Source organism: Macaca mulatta, chromosome 11 (genome assembly GCF_049350105.2).
Source record: "Macaca mulatta isolate MMU2019108-1 chromosome 11, T2T-MMU8v2.0, whole genome shotgun sequence".
Lineage (NCBI taxonomy): Eukaryota > Metazoa > Chordata > Mammalia > Primates > Cercopithecidae > Macaca > Macaca mulatta.
Window position 1 is genome coordinate 94458262 of NC_133416.1, and position 17556 is coordinate 94475817.

Consider the following 17556-nt stretch of genomic DNA (forward strand, 5'->3'; position numbering starts at 1 on the left):
CATACATCCTCCCAAGACTAAACCAGGAAAAAGTTGAATCCCTGCAGAGACCAATAACAGGCTCTGAAATTGAGGCAATCATTAATAGCCTACCAACCAAAAAAAGTCCATGACCAGAGAGATTCACAGCCGAATTCTACCAGAGGTACAAAGAGGAGCTGGTACCATTCCTTCTGAAACTATTCCAATCAACAGAAAAAAGAGGTACTCTTCTCTAACTCATTTTATGAGGCCAGCATCATCCTCATACCAAAGCCTGGCAGAGACACAACAACAACAAAAAAGAGAATTTTAGACCAATATCCCTGATGAATATTGATGCAAAAATCCTGAATAAAATACTGGCAAACCGAATCCAGTAGAACATCAAAAAGCTTATCCACCACGATCAAGTCAGCTTCATCCCTGGGATGCAAGGCTGGTTTAACATATGCAAATCAATAAAGGTAATTCATCACATAAACAGAATCAAAGACAAAGACCACATGATTATCTCAATAGATGCAGAAAAGGCCTTTGACAAAATTCAACAGTCCTTCATGCTAAAAACTCTTAATAAACTAGGTATTGATGGGATGTATCTCAAAATAATAAGAGCTATTTATGACAAACCCACAGCTAATATGATACTGAGTGGGCAAAAACTGGAAGCATTCCCTTTGAAAACTAGTGCAAGACAGGGATGCCCTCTCTCACCACTCCTGTTCAATATAGTGTTGGAAATTCTGGCCAGGGCGATCAAGCAAAAGAAAGAAATAAAGGGTATTCAATTAGGAAAAGAGGAAGTCAAATTGTCCCTGTTTGCAGATGACATGACTGTATATTCAGAAAACCCCATTGCCTCAATCCCAAATCTTAAGCTGATAAGCAACTTCAACAAAGTCTTAGGATACAAAATCAATATGCAAAAATCACAAGCATTCCTATACAACCAATAAGGGACAGAGAGCCAAATCATGAGTGAACACCCATTCACAATTGCTTCAAAGAGAACAAAATACCTAGGAAGCCAACTTACAAGGGATGTAAAGGACCTCTTCAAAGAGAACTTTAAACTACTGCTCAACAAAATAAAAGAGGACACAAACGAATAGAAGAATATTCCATGCTCAAGGATAGGAAGAATCAATATCGTGAAAATGACCATACTGCCCAAGGTAATTTATAGATTCAGTGCCATCCCCATTAAGCTATCAATGACTTTCTTCACAGAATTGGAAAAAAAACCAAAACACTTTAAAGTTAATATGGAACCAAAAAAGATCCCACATTGCCAAGACAATCCTAAGCAAAAAGAACAAAGCTGGCGGCATCACACTACCTGACTTGAAACTATACTACAAGGCTACAGTAACCAAAACAGCACAGTATTGGTACCAAAACAGAGATATAGACCAATGGAACAGAACAGAGGCCTCAGAAATAACACCACACATCTACAACCATCTGAAGTTTGACAAACCTGATAAAAACAAGAAATGGGGAAAGGATTCCCTATTTAATAAATGGTGCTGGGAAAACTGGCTAGCCATATGTAGAAAACTGAAACTGGATCCCTTCCTTACACCTTATACAAAAATTAATTCAAGATGGATTAAAGATGTAAATGTTAGACCTAAAACCATACAAATCCTAGAAGAAAACCGAGGCAATACCATTCAGGACATAGGCAAGGGCAAGGACGTCATGACTAAAACACCAAAAACAATGGCAACAGAAGCCAAAATAGACGAATGGGATCTAATTAAAGAGCTTCTGCACAGCAAAAGAAACTATCATCAGAGTGAACAGGCCACACACAGAATGGCAGAAAATGTTTGCAATCTACCCATCTGACTAAGGGCTAATACCCAAAATCTACAAAGAACTTAAACTAATTAACAAGAAAAATATCAAACAACCCCATCAAAAAGTGGGTGAAGGATATGAACAGACAGTTCTCAAAAGTAGACCTTTATGCAGCCAACAGACACATGAAAAAATGTTCATCATCACTGGTCATCAGAGAACTGCAAATCAAAACTACAATGAGGGCCGGGTGCGGTGGCTCACGCCTGTAATCCCAGCACTTTGGGAGGCCGAGGCGGGAGGATCACAAGGTCAGGAGATCGAGACCACGGTGAAACCCCGTTTCTACTAAAAATACAAAAAATTAGCCAGGCGCGGTGGCGGGCGCCTGTAGTCCCAGCTACTCAGGAGGCTGAGGCAGGAGAATGGCGTGAACCCGGGAGGCGGAGCTTGCAGTGAGCCGAGATTGCGCCACTGCACTCCAGCCTGGGTGACAGAGCGAGACTCTGTCTCAAAAAAAAAAAAAAAAAAAAAAACAAACAAAAAAACCACAATGAGATACCATCTCACACAAGTTAGAATGGCGATTTTTAAAATGTCAGGAAACAACAGGTGCTGGAGAGGATGTGGAGAAATAGGAACACTTTTACACTGTTGGTGGGACTGTAAACTAGTTCAACAATTGTGGAAGACAGTGTGGTGATCCCTCAAGGATCTAGAACTAGAAACACCATTTGACCCAGCCATCCCATTACTGAGTATATACCCACAGGATTATAAATCATGCTGCTCTAAAGACACATGCACACGTATGTTTATTGTGTCACTATTCACAGCAGCAAATACTTGAAACCAACCCAAATATCCATCAATGATAGATTGGATAAAGAAAATGTGGCACATATACACCATGGAATACTATGCAGCCATAAAAAAAGATGAGGTCATGTCCTTTGTAGGGATATGGATGAAGCTGGAAACTATCATTCTCAGCAAAGTATCACAAGGACAGAAAACCAAACACCACATTTTCTCACTCATAGGTGGGAAATGAACAATGAGAACCCTTGGACACAGGGTGGGGAATATCACACACTGTGGCCTGTCGTGTGGTTGGGGGAGGAGGGAGGGATAGCATTAGGATAAATATCTAATGTAAATGACGAGTTAATGGTTGCGGCACACCAACATGGCACATGTATACATACGTAACAAACCTGCATGTTGTGCACATCACATGTACCCTAGAACTTAAAGTCTAATAAATTAAAAAACAAAAAAAAGACGGCTGGGTGTGGTGGCTCACGCCTGTAATCCCAGCACTTTGGGAGGCCGAGGCGGGCAGATCACAAGGTCAGGAGATCGAGACCATCCGGGCTAACATGGTGAAACCCCGTCTCTACTAAAAATACAAAAAAAATTAGCCAGGCACAGTGGCGGGCGCCTGTAGTCCCAGCTACTCCGGAGGCTGAGGCAGGAGAATGGCATGAACCCAGGAGGTGGAGCTTGCAGTGAGCCGAGATCATGCCACTGCACTCCAGCCTGGGCAACAGAGCGAGACTCCATCTCAAAAAAAGAAAAAAAAAAAAAATAGAGAACAGAGGACTCTCCCTGGAAAGGAAGAGAGGACTCTCATTTTTCTCAGGAAGTTCTGCAGAAATATTTACTCTTTGAATTATGTGCAATTGTAACTTCAAATAAAATAAAAACAAAAGCTTCAGTGAACATGCAAAAAAAGTCATATATTTAATGAAATAGATATCCAGGCAAGAGCTTGAAGCACGTGTGGGTGAGAATGGGAGGACAGAGTTTAACAGCACATACTTCAGTGTAGAGAATGGATTGTTGGTACAAAAGAGTTGGAATAAAGCATATGCTTCTATTGTCATTGTCCGGATGAGACATAATAATGGTTTTATCTGGGGAAGTGACCATGAAGATCAAGAAAAACAAAAAAATGTGAAATATATTTATCTATATTGAAATCTATATTGGATTATAACTGGAAAATGGTGAAAAGAGAAAAAAATCAAATTGACCCCCAGATTTTTGGTGAATTGTACCCTTTGCTGAGATGAGGAAGATTTCCAATTCAAATGATCATCTCTAAAGGGATTATTTTTTCTTCAGAAAGGTCTCTACCCATTGTTTACAGGAGGAGACCATTGATTTAAAGGAGAGTTCCCTGTTTTCAAGTATTGGCTCAACTTCCTCATTGTTCACTATGTTCTCAGAAAGGTTAACCCTTCTGTTCCAAAGATAAAAACTGCAGTTCATCAAAGTCACAGTTCATGAAAATGTATTGCCCTTTCAATCTGATTATGAAAAGTGACAAACGTCATTTTCCCAATAGATTATCAAAGTTCTGGAATTAAATTGTTAGTCTCTTTTTTTCTTGTTTATCAGTATTTGGGAGTGTGTTCATTTCTGACCAATTACTATAGCTAGAAAGATTATCTACCGTGAATGGCTTTAGCTTTTGTCGGGTCTAAAGCAATGAATTCAATCAGCAAATATTACCAAATGCCCACTATATGATAATAGAAATACATCAATGAGAAAACAAAACAAACAACAAAAAGGACTACATTCTAATAAATTATCTTACTGTAAAACTTTGAAATTTGGGATGCTACATAGAAAAGAGAAAAAAGAATGGATGTCACAGACATTCCACAAATGTTTTCCACACTCTCTTCTAATGACTCTATATATTTTATACTGTAATAAACCATCATAAAGAAAAAAATCTACCTGTATTATCAAACACATTTTTAAAAAATTTCTCCATGAGAAGAAAAACTAGAATAAAGTCTATGTCTTTTGAGGAGGGCATTTCCCCCACAATATTATACGAATTTTTATGCTCTAATTCTATCTGAAATATTAATCAGCAGTGTTTAATTCAGCAAACTTTAATATTTACATGTATACATTTTAGTGTATGGGTTTTCTGATTTATAATCATTTTTGATCATCCGTTTCTACAAATTGATTTGCATGTCTACATTTTACTCTTTTTACATCACTTAGTATTTTATTTGTTTCTCAATAATTATTTAATCCTTCTTTTGTGGTTAGTCCTTTTCTAAAAATTATTTTTCTTTTCTTAACAAGCAATTATTAAGAATACCACCAGAAGCACCCTCCAAAAAATATAAGCAAGTAAAAAGAAAATCAAGAGATTTTTTCCTTTTTCATTTAATTTGTTGTCTTTTCTACTTATCAGCATCCTTTCCCACAATAGCCAAAAAAAATTGCATGAATTTATTTTTATTTTTGTTTTTTATACTTTGTGGAATAGATCAAGTGAATTACCATTTGCCATTTTACATACTTGTCATTTTTTTGTGTTTGAGGAGAACATTTACTATCTATTGTTAAAAATCTCCAAGTCTACACAATACATTAACTGTAATTAACATGTTGAACAATATTTCTTCTGAGTTATTCTCTCTGTCTAACTGAAATAGACTTTTAAAAGAGATATGTTTTTGTGAAGTTGTGGAGCAACACCTTCATATATTTCTTGTGTGGTGATGGTGATAGTGGTGGAGTATGAATGTCTCAGTAAAATTAAAACATTTCAGACAATATTTTTGAATAAAGTTAAACATATGCATATAACATTCTACTCCTAAGAATATACTGTGGAGAAAATCTTGCACATAACATGTCTCAGATCAAAAGATGAAGAAAAGAATTTTCTTAGAAATAACTTGGAATTGTAAGGAATACAGCTGTTCTTCAAGTTAAGAATGGGTAAATAAATGGTGTTATATTAATGCAGTAGAATAGTATAAAGTGAAGGACATAAATGAACTACATTTGCATGTAATGTAATTGAGCCTCAAAACATAACATTAAGGGAAAGGAGCAAACCATATAAAAATGTACACAGTATTATACCATTAAGTGGTGTTCATAGCCATGAAAAAACATTACATTTATAATATATGCATTGAAAATTAATGAAGGTGAGTTTTTTTTTCTTTTATTTTTCATGAAAGGCTGCATACATCCTATTCATCTACTCTTTCCAAACTTCCTTCTATGGAGCTCCTCTTTTGCCTCCTAGTAGCGGGACTGACAGCTGCTGTAAGTAATAAATCTTTCTTTGACTATTTCAAAGGATAACCATCCTGAATTTTGACATGCAAACTTAACTTCTGAAGAAACATTTTCCACATGGTGTTTCTATAATTATACATATACATACATTTATATCCTTCTCTATGATGAAATAAGCTTCAAAATAGTTCATGGAAGAAAAGTAATCAGTAAATTATTACAAAATTAGAAATGAAAGATATTATCACTATTTATTTTATTTCAAATGTGAAATGTAGCTAAAGAGTATGTAGAGGCAAAAGATAACTTTTATTAAGGTTAATTTTTAATGATATTCAGTTATAGAGCCATTATTTGCTATAATAATTTCTGTCAAAAGTTTTCTTTTAATAACTTTCTTATAAGACCAGGACCAGTTTTTGGTGCCACTAGTGATACTGTCTATACAAATTTCCCAAGTTGGGGACATTAAAATCCAAAAGTTGTGCTCTTGCCTTCCTCCTGATTAATGTCTTCTTTTCTGCCTTCACACAGTAGAATAAATGAATAGTTCATCCTTCTCCATTTAATGTGTTTAACCTTCTGTATTTTATATGGGAACAAAATATAAAGGCAAAAAGATGAAATTGTTATGATTACTAGACACTGTGTGACCTCCAGTGAATATGTAAATTGGAGTCAGTACTCCTGATGGTATTCCTGATGCGGCATCACTGTCATTTCCTGTGCTATACTTTGACTGGCATATAGTAATGCCAAGGTCATGATAGCTGTGTGGAGCAAAAGATGTTAATATTTCTTCTTTTTGCTGAATGGGTGTTTATCCCATTTTAATATGCATTTGTACATTTTCATTACCTGTGAGTAATTAAAGCTCAAAGAAATTAAACCTAAGGTTATCTAAAGCCAAGTGCTAAATCCAATATCTGGACCATAAAATCAACATGCATTTCACTGCAACATACTTACCTTCTTTATAAAACCCCACAGCAGCAATAGAAAAAAAAAAAATTCTCAAAAAGGCAAAACTATTCTACCTTACTTAGGTGATTTGACTTTAATACTTTCAGTACTTTACAGAACGAATCAAATGTTGATATTAATATCTTCACATAATAATACAGAAATAATCTTGAAAGTGCTTGTAAATAAGTTCTTCCTCTAAGAGATTTAAGAAACCTAAAAGTCGATCATTTTTAAATGTCCAACTTCTTTGAAAGATATTTAGAATACCTTAACTGTTATAAAGTTGGAAACAATTACAGTTTTATAAATAAAATCTCTCCTCATGCTTCAGTTAGTTTTAATAACTATAATTCATAATAAATGCAATACAGTGTGGTATTCTAATAATGTAGATTCATGCTCTCTTGCCTAAGAACATTAAAAGGCCATGAGGCAGTCAGAGGGGCATTTATTAAAATTGAACAGAAGATGAGAAATGTATATCTGTTCATACATATATATACATATACACACACATTTATATGCATTACAATACTGCAGTTAGAAGATATAGCTACCCAAAATGTTTTCTCTGTAACTATGAAAGAAAAGTGTAATACAGTTGACCCTTGAACAAGTGTTTGAAATGTGGGGTCCACTTACATGTAGATTTGTTTAGTAAAAGTTACACTGAGTGTATCTGCCTCTCCTGCCTCCCCTTATGTCATCTTTACCTCTGCCACCAACGAGCAGCAAGACCAATCCCTTATTTTCCTCCTCCTCCTCAGCTTAGAAAATGTGAGCATCAGAAGGATAAAGACATTTATAATGCTCCACTTCTATTTAATTAATAGTAAATAGGCCGGGTGCGGTGGCTCAAGCCTGTAATCCCAGCACTTTGGGAGGCCGAGGCGGGTGGATCACGAGGTCAGGAGATCAAGACTATCCTGGCTAACATGGTGAAACCCCGTCTCTACTAAAAATACAAAAAACTAGCCGGGCGTGGTGGTGGGCGCCTGTAGTCCCAGCTACTTGGGAGGCTGAGGTGGGAGAATGGCGTGAACCCGGGAGGCGGAGCTTGCAGTGAGCCGAGATCACGCCACTGCACTCCAGCCTGGGAGACACAGCGAGACTCCATCTCAAAAAAAAAAAAAAAAAAATAGTAAATATATTTTCTCCTCTTTATTGTTTGCTTAATAACCCTTTTCTCTAGCTTACTTTATTGTAAGAATATAGAACATAATACACTGATATGGTTTGGCTGTGCACCTGCCCAAATCTCAACTTGAATTGTATCTCCCAGAATTCCCTTGTGTTGTGAGAGGGATCCACTGGGAGGTAGTTGAATCATGGGGATCAGTCTTTTCCATGCTATTCTCGTGATAGTGAATAAGTCTCACAAGATCTGATGGGTTTATCAGGGGTTCTGCTTTTGCTTCCTTCTCATTCTCCCTTGCCATCACCATGTAAGAAGTGCTTTTCAACCTCTACCATGCTTGTGAGACCTTCTCTAGCCACATGGAACTATAAGTCCAATTAAACCTCTTTTGTAAATTGCCCAGTCTTGGGTATGTCTTTATCAACAGCATGAAAATAGATTAATACAGTAAATTGGTACCAGTAGAGTGGGCATTGCTGAAAAGATAACTGAAAATGTGGAAGTGACCTTGGAACTGGGTAACAGGCAGAGGCTGGAACAGTTTGGAGGGCTAGAAGAAGACAGGACAATGTGGAAAGTTTGGAACTTCCTAGAGACTTGTTGAATGGTTTTGCCCAAAATGCCGATAGCAATACAGACAATAAAGTCCAGTCTGAGGCAGTCTCAGATGGAAATGAGGAACTTGTTGGTAACTGGAGCAAAGGTGAATCTTGTTATGTTTTAGCAAAGAGATTGTCAGTATCTTGCCCCCCTTGAGATTTCTGGAACTTTGAATTTAAGAGAGATGATTTCAGGTATCTTGTAGAAGAAATTTCTAAGCAGCAAAGCAATCAAGAGTTGACTTGGGTGTTGTTAAAGGCATTCAATTTTATAAGGGAAGCAGAGTATAAAAGTTTGGAAAATTTGCAGCCTGACAATGCGATAGAAAAGAAAATCCCATTTTCTGAGGAGAAATTTAAGCTGGCTGCAGAAATTTGCATAAGAAAGGGGAGCTGTATGTTAATCCCCAAGACAATAGGGAAAATGTCTCCAGGGCATGTCAGAGGTCTTCAAGGCAGCCCTACTCATCACATGCCTGGAGACATAGGAGGAAAAAAAATGTTTTTGTGGTCCAGGCCCAGGGTCCTGTGCTGTGTGCAGCCTAGGGACTTGGTGGCCCAGTTGCTCTAGCCATGACTACAAGGGGCCAAGGTACAGCTCAGGTCATGGCTTGAGAGGGTGCAAGTCCCAAGCTTTGACAGCTTACACGTGGTATTGATCATGCAGGTACAGAGAAGTCAAGAATTGAGGTTTGACAACCTCCACCTAGATTTCAGAAGATGTATGGAAACACCTGGATGACCAGGCAAAAGTTTGCTGCAGGGGCAGGGCCCTCATGGAGAACCTCTACTTGGGCAGTGTCAAAGGGAAATGTAGGCTCAGAGCCTCCACACAGAGTTCCTACTGGAGTACGGCCTAGTGGAGCTGTGAGAAGAGGGCCATCGTCCTCCAGACTCCAGAAGGGTAGATCCACAGACAGCTTGCCCTGTGTGCCTGGAAAAGCCACAGACACTCAACACCAGCCCGGGAAAACAACCAGGAGGGAGGCGGTACCCTAAAAAGCCATAAAAGTGGAGCTGCCCAAGTCCATGGGAACCCACCTTCTGCATCAGCGTGACCGGGATGCGAGACATGGAATCAAAGGAGATCGTTCTGGAGCTTTTAAGATTTGACTGTCCCGCTGAATTTTGGACTTGCGTGGGGCCCCAGCCCATTTGTTTTGGCTAATTTCTCCCTTTTAGAACAGCTGCATTTACCCAACGCCTGTACTCCCATTGTATCTAGGAAGTAACCACCTTGCTTTTCATTTTACAGGCTCATAGGCAGAAGGGACTTGTCCCAGATGAAACTTTGGACTATGGACTTTTGAGTGAATGCTAAAATTAGTTAAGACTTTGGATGACAGTTGGGAAGGCATGACTGGTTTTGAAATGTGAAGACATGAGATTTGGGAGGAGCTAGGGATGAAATTATATGGTTTGGTTGTGCCCCCACCCAAATCTCAAAATGAATTGTACTTCCCAAAATTCCCAATTGCTGTGGGAGGGACCCAATGGGTTAGAATTAAATCACGGGGACTGGTCTTTCCCATGCTATTCTCTTGATAGTGAATAAGCCTCATGAGATCTGATGGGTTTATCAGGGGTTTCTGCTTTTGCTTCCGCCTCATTCTGTCTTGCCGCTGCCATGTAAGAAGCGCCTTTCGCTCTATGCTATGATTGTGAGACCTTCCCTAGCCACAAGGAACAGGAAGTCCAATTAAACCTCTTTCTTTTGTAAATTGCCCAGTCTCAGGTATGTCTTTATCAACAGTGTGAAAATGGACTAATACATGCATGCACACAACATACAAAATAATTTATTAATTGATTGTTTATGTTATCAGTAAGGTTTCCAGTCAACAGTAGGCTTTTAGTAGTTATGTTTTGGGGGACTCAAAATTATGTGTAGATTTTCAACTCTTCCAGGGTTGGTTCCCCTAACTCTCTCCTTGTACAATAGTCAACTGTACTTGAGCCACGTTGTTAATACATGAAATAAAAAAAGAATGATCCAAATTAAAAGTAATAATAATAACTGAGTTCAAGTCTTATTTGACTCAGATGCATATTACTTCCCTTATCTTCCTGAATCTCAGGTTCCTTAATAATAAATTAATTTTACCTACCTTACCTATTGCATAATGCTCCAATAAAGATCAAATAGACTAAAATAATTTTACCTGCGTTACCTATTGCGTAATACTCCATTAAAGATCAAATAGACTGTATGCCCTTATGATTTGTTAGGTAAAAACATATATACATAGGTTATCACTATGATCTACTGTGTTCTCTAAAATAATACCTTCGAACTTGAAATAGATGTAAAAGTGATCTATATTTGAAATCAACAAATACACACTTCAAGATAGTTCATTGAAGAAAACAAGAAATAATCAGAGAAATTATGACATGCTTTAAACTGAAAGATATGAAAGTAAATTATTTCAATCTTGTGAAATATAGCTAAGCAGTATTTAGAAGCAAATACACAGCTTGTAACAAAAAGTTTCAATACTAGAAAAACTGAAAATTACTAAGACATAATTCAAATCAACAAAATCAAAACTAAAAAATGAAATAATAAAGTAATCAAATAGTGAAATGTAAAACAAAGGAACAATCACGTAGGACAATATAGAAAACTATATTCACAGAGTAATACTTTATTACACAGACAATTATAAATTTGAGAAGGGAAGATTTCTTTTGCAAGCATAGTTTAAAGGACGTAATCATGGAAGAAACTATGATAGGCCAGAAACAAAAAGAAAGCATAATTCCTCTATTCAAATAACAAGCATTTATTGGACACCTAATATGTGCCAGGCAATATTCTAGGCACTTATTTAAAATAGTTTTTAAAAAGATAAACGTCTTAGAGATTTTATTCTATCAGGGAAGTTTGTGAAACAAAATTTTAAAGTAAATAAATGGTATATTAAAATGTGATGAGTTTAATAACAAAAAATAGTAGTAAAGAGTGACAAAATTTGCTGGGGAACCGAGAGTGTAATTTTCAACATGACAATGAGGAAAGTCTCATTTTTCTGAGGTAAATCTTACTCTGAAAAACACAAAATCACTTATTTATCTGTCAAAATTCAGACTGACATATCTAATTGCTTATTCAACATTTCCACTTGGGATTTTAATTTACTTCCCAACTTTAAAATGTACGAATCTACTCTGAATAATGACGTCAAAACCTACACCACCTTTCTGCCAAAACTGGTTCATCTGCAGTCTTCCTCATCATTCAGGGAAATTCCTCATCACTCATGCCAATGCAGACTTCCAGTTACTTGCAATGATAAATAATGAATAAATATATACATAAATAAATAAAATCCTGCAGAAATTCTTTTTTTCATCTTTTTCTTACAAAGGACATCCGATTTGTCAAAAATAATTCTGTCAGAAACAAAGTCAGAGATATCAAAACACATGTATGATTATTTAACAGATCAACAGATATATATAAGAATGTGTATATTCATAGGAACAAATATATGGAAATACACAAATATCATTATTTAATGATTTATAAGACATATATCTGTATGTATATATAATGTACATAATTATCTCTGTATACAAACACTACACATAATGCTATGTATATGTACGTATTTTTGATGTAAGTTAAAATAGAGATTTGAACACTTTAAATAAAAAGCTTTTGCAAACTTGTGTGAATAGATATCTATAGGATGCTGCAACCAGCTCTGAAAATTCACATTCTTTTTTAGTATATATATAGTGCTTATACAAATCACAATGAAGCACATCTCAATATTTTTCAAATAACAAATAAGAAAAACATAACATAAAATGACATGTATTTAAATTTTTTAACATTATTTTAAGTTCAGGGGTCCAAGTGCAGGTTTGTTAAGTAGGTAAACTTGTGTCATGGAGGTTTGCTGTACAGCTTATCAGCCAAGCATTAAGCCTACTACCTATTAGTTGTTTTTCCTGATTCTCTCACTCCTCCCATCCTCTACTCTTTGAAAGGACCCACTGTGTGCTGTTCCCCTCTGTGTGTCCATGTGTTCTCATTATTTAGCCCCCACTTATAAGTGAGAACATGTGGTGTTTTGTTTTGTGTTCCTGTGTTATTTTGCTAAGGATAATGGCCTCCAACTTCAAAAATTTAAATCAAATATTTAAACAGTGTTAAGTTGAAAAAATATGATGTTAATAGAATAGACAGCTGAATGATAGTCACTGTACAAGAAGTCACTTATGCAATGCAACTGCAATACAGGAAATGTATGATTTTAAATGCTTATATTTTTAAAAAGAGACTCTAAGTCTTAAATTAGATATACCCCCAAATCTTAAGGAGTTCACAGAAAAATAGAATAAATTCACAGATAATTCAAAGAATTTAAGTAAAAAACAAAAGTTCATTAACCATAACATACACATTTAACAGAAAATAATTAAATTTGATTCTTTAAAAAATTGCTAAAAATGACAAATCTTGAATCTGACCATAATGATACTAAACAGGCAAATTTCACACTCATAAATGTAAATGTCAATATCCTAAGCAAAACACCAGCAAAATATACTCAGAAATAATTAAGTAAATAATTCCTTATTGAAATTTATTTTAGGTATGAATATTTACTTTAGGGTGAGGGATGTTTATTGTTCAAAATTAGAAAACAAATGTCGTTCAGATTACTACCAGATTAAAATACAAAATCATAGTTGTCAAACACCCTGATATGATAACATTTAAATCACTAATTATAAAAGTTTTCAACAAACTATAATAAAAGTTTCCATTCTAACTTCATAAATGGAACCTGCTATAAGTCTCCAGCAAACATTTTCCACTTCTAACATTAAACATCTTTTTTTAGGATGGAAAACTTGACAAGGGTACACCAGATAACCGATTCTATTTAAAATTAAAGTGAAGCTTCTAGCCAGCCCAAGAAAGCAAGAAGTAGAAACAGACTACTTTAAAAATTGAAATAGAACATCGACTTCAGGCCATGATAGAATAACAAAAAACAAACTTATCATTCCACTTTAGAAATGAGAAACCCGAAAAAGTATATGAAACAATGTTTTCCAAAAACTGGACAAAACAGTGTGAGATAGTGATTCTTGAGAGAAGGAAAATAAGTACAGTGAGTCCTAGGGGTGTTCTAGCTTACTGTCTGAAAAGAATTTCCAGCACCAGCACGGAGAAAGGGAATCCAAGAGAAAATTAGGCGTTTCTATAAAGACTATAGACAGGAAGATGTCCATCCCCACAACTGCTATTCTATATTTAAATATAGGCCTTAGCAGATAGAATTTATAAAAATGAAAGATTTGGAAAAAAGAAACAAAACAATAAATAATAATAATAAATTTTAAAAATATAAATTGTAATAAAATAGAGAAAAATACAACAACATCATTCCTTTAAGCTAGCTGTGACCGATTAGGAATAATGATTTTAAATCAAACTGTACCATTCATCACAAATACCTAGCAATAACTCTAAGACAATATATGCAAAGCTTTAATATAAAATTTAAACTTTATTGAAGGATATTAAAGAAAAACCCAAATAAATAAATGAAATATTAATGAATATGAAGACTCGATATTATGAGTCAATTGATTCTTAATGAATACTCAATCAGTTCCAATAAGAATCAAGATGATACTTAGATTTAAAAGGAGGAACATTTATAAGAAGGAAAATATTCATGGAAAATAAATAAAAAATAAAATATATTCATGGAAAATAAAAATAAAAATAAGATTTTAGTTAAAAAGAGGAGATACTTGAAAATAATACTTAAAATCCATAATAACTAAAGTCATATGGTATTTGCAGTAGAATTGAGAAATAAATGTAGATGGAAGGGACAATATTAGGATTTTTCAAACCAGACTTATGCACATATGGGATTTGATACATAACATAATGAGCATTTCAAATGAGAAGAATAACACATACATTATTTTATAACTATTCTTGGACAATCTAGTTGGAAAAAAACCAGAACAAAATAGATAATTCCTCCTCACTGTACACAACAGTCACACACTCTCATACCTGATATACAAATTAATATATTCAGGTTAGATTAATAATTATATGTAGAAAACAAACTGTCAAAAATTTAGAAGAAAATATTTTCACGACATTATGAGAGAAAAGTATTTTAAAATCATAGAAATTCAGAAACCTTTAAAAATGGATTGATAAGTATGACAGACATTTAAAATATCTTAACTTTGATATGGCTAAGAAAACTATAACCAAAGCGTAAAAATAGCTATTTTTATTTTATGAATGTCTATATATATGTACATATATCACAATGGATTAACATTTGAGTTGTAGCTGAAAAGGAAAAGAAAAAGTAAGTTATCCAAAACGTATGCACAGATAATTCACAGAAAAGGAAATCTGGTAACAAACATAAGAACATTTGCTCAACCACATTACCATTGAGGGAAATGCAAGTTAAAACAATGCCATTTTATTTCAAACCTATCTGACTGACATCATTAAAGGTTGAGGTGAGTATCAAAAGTACCGGCAATGCTGAATGAGCTCTAAAACTGAAACACAGTTTCACAATATCTGAAATAGTTCACGATGTGTTTCATATGATATAGCCATGCCACTTCTAAATATACATTTTAGTAAAAAAGCTTCAATATGGGCTGGGCGCTGTGGCTCATGCCTGTAATTTCAGCACTTTGGGAGGCCGAGGTGGGTGGATTAACTGAGCTCGGTAGTTCGAGACCAGCCTGGCCAACATGGGGAAACCCTGTCCCTGTTAAAAAATACAAAATTAGCTAGGCGTGGAAGTGCATGCCTGTAATCCCAGGTACTCGGGAGGCTGAGGCAGGAGAATCGCTTGAACCTGGGAGGCAGAGGTTGCAGTGAGCCGACATCGTGCCATTGCACTCCAGCCTGGGTAAAAAAGGCAAAATTCCATCTCAAAAAAAAAAAAAAAAAAAAACTTAAATATGTGCATAATGAGACATGCAAAATGATGTTCATTTGATCATTATTTTCAGTAATACAGATAGGGTATCTTAAGTGTTAATTATTAGACATGAAGATTAAAAAATATGGTATATATCATATTTTGATTCAGCAATTTAATGAACATAGTCTACATGTATTAACATGAATATATATATATGTGTGTTTATATATATATATATATATATATATAATGTTAAATGAAAAGCAACCTGTAGGAGACGTGAAATATGAGACCATTGATTAATATTTCAAAATATATTGTACATGTATATACGCATATGTACACACACAGGTAAAATATTAAAATCTGTTGGGAAATATCGCCCAAAACCCTGGGAGAGTAGGTACCTGTATGGAGAAAGTCGGGGGAATATAATCAAGAAGACCACTAAGGGGGCTGAAAACTCTGTTGTTAAATAATTTTTCTTTAAAACAAAGGATTTGAGCTGGGTGTGGTGGCTCACGCCTGTAATCCCAGAACTTTGGAAAGCCAAAGTGGGCAGATCACTTGAGTTCAGGAGTTCGAGATAAGTCTAGCCAAGATTGTGAAACCCCATCTCTATTAAAAATACAAAAATTCGCTGAGCGTAGTAGCATGTGCTTGTAGTCACAGTTACTTAGCACGCTGAGGCAGAAGGAATCCCGTGAGCCCAGGAGGCAGAGGCTGTAGTGAGTAGAGAGCGCGCCACTGCACTCCAGCCTGGGAGATGGGAGAGAAACCCTGTCTCAAAATAAAGTAACATAAAATAAAAATAAAAACAAAGGATGTGAGTTAACCCTATCAAGTTTGCTAAGTCTGAATGCCTATTTCATATATTTAAAATGTGTCAAGATTTCAGAAATTAATCAGATAAATATCTGCAAAGCCTTCTCCAAAATGTGCAGGCAGTTATGCTTTAACCTCCGTAAAAACATTACACTATAATGTCCTTGTTGCTGTTATAAAAACAGGTTAAGGTCTTAGAAGACCCAGGCTAGTTCTTATTCATCTTTGTACCATATCTAACTTAATTCTGGCACTAATTTGATGGTCAATGTAATTTGGATGATTGAATGATTAAATAAACAAATTTGAATACTTTAATGTACTAATGATAAAGTATCTTCACATTCAAGTGAATTAGAATCGTGATATATTGTCGATAATGTACTATTGTCTGACATACACATGCCAAGCCCTATCTGCGTGTGTGTGGGGGCAATATATGCGTTACATATAATATATATTACAGTACATAAGTATTATATACATCACATGTACAAATACATACACATACACACATACATGCAAGGACTTATGATTAAATGTCTAAATAATCCAAAGAAGGAAGACAATTCTTATTTCTGTTTTGGGGAACCATATTGAACAAGAAAGAACAACATTAATAAAAATAATTTTCTTATTTTCTATGTTTCGTAAGTTGAAGAAAACTATTATATGCCATTGTTCCTAGTCTTCTGATTGTTAAGGAACTAGTACGAATTTTGACTGTATCATATGCCATATGTCTATATTAATTCCATCTGACTCAATATTGTCTTTGGCTGTGAACAAATATTGTATTTTTATGATTATTTGTCTTCCCAGAAATAAGAAAATTTTGGAAAAAAAATGACAAAGTAGTATGAAACTCAGCAATACGCATTCTTCTTTTTTTTTAAAGGGTTAAGATAACTCAATAATAATTTCTTAGCATCTCCTAAAGATTTCCAACCTTGTTAAAAAATCAATTAACAAAGTTTAATGTTAATACAAATATGCAGAGGACAAATACCACTGATGGAAACAATAATCATTTGTGTTTTAAATTCATAAGCATTTCTACTGAGAACTCTTAAACTTCATTTTTAATTGATATTATATACTGATGGATCAGTTTACTATTTAATTAATGAAATGGTGTCTTTAGATAACTTGACTATTAATTGCCCAACTTGCGTATTTTGCAATTCCTTTGTTTAGCTTTATATATTTCATGCTACATTAGTGA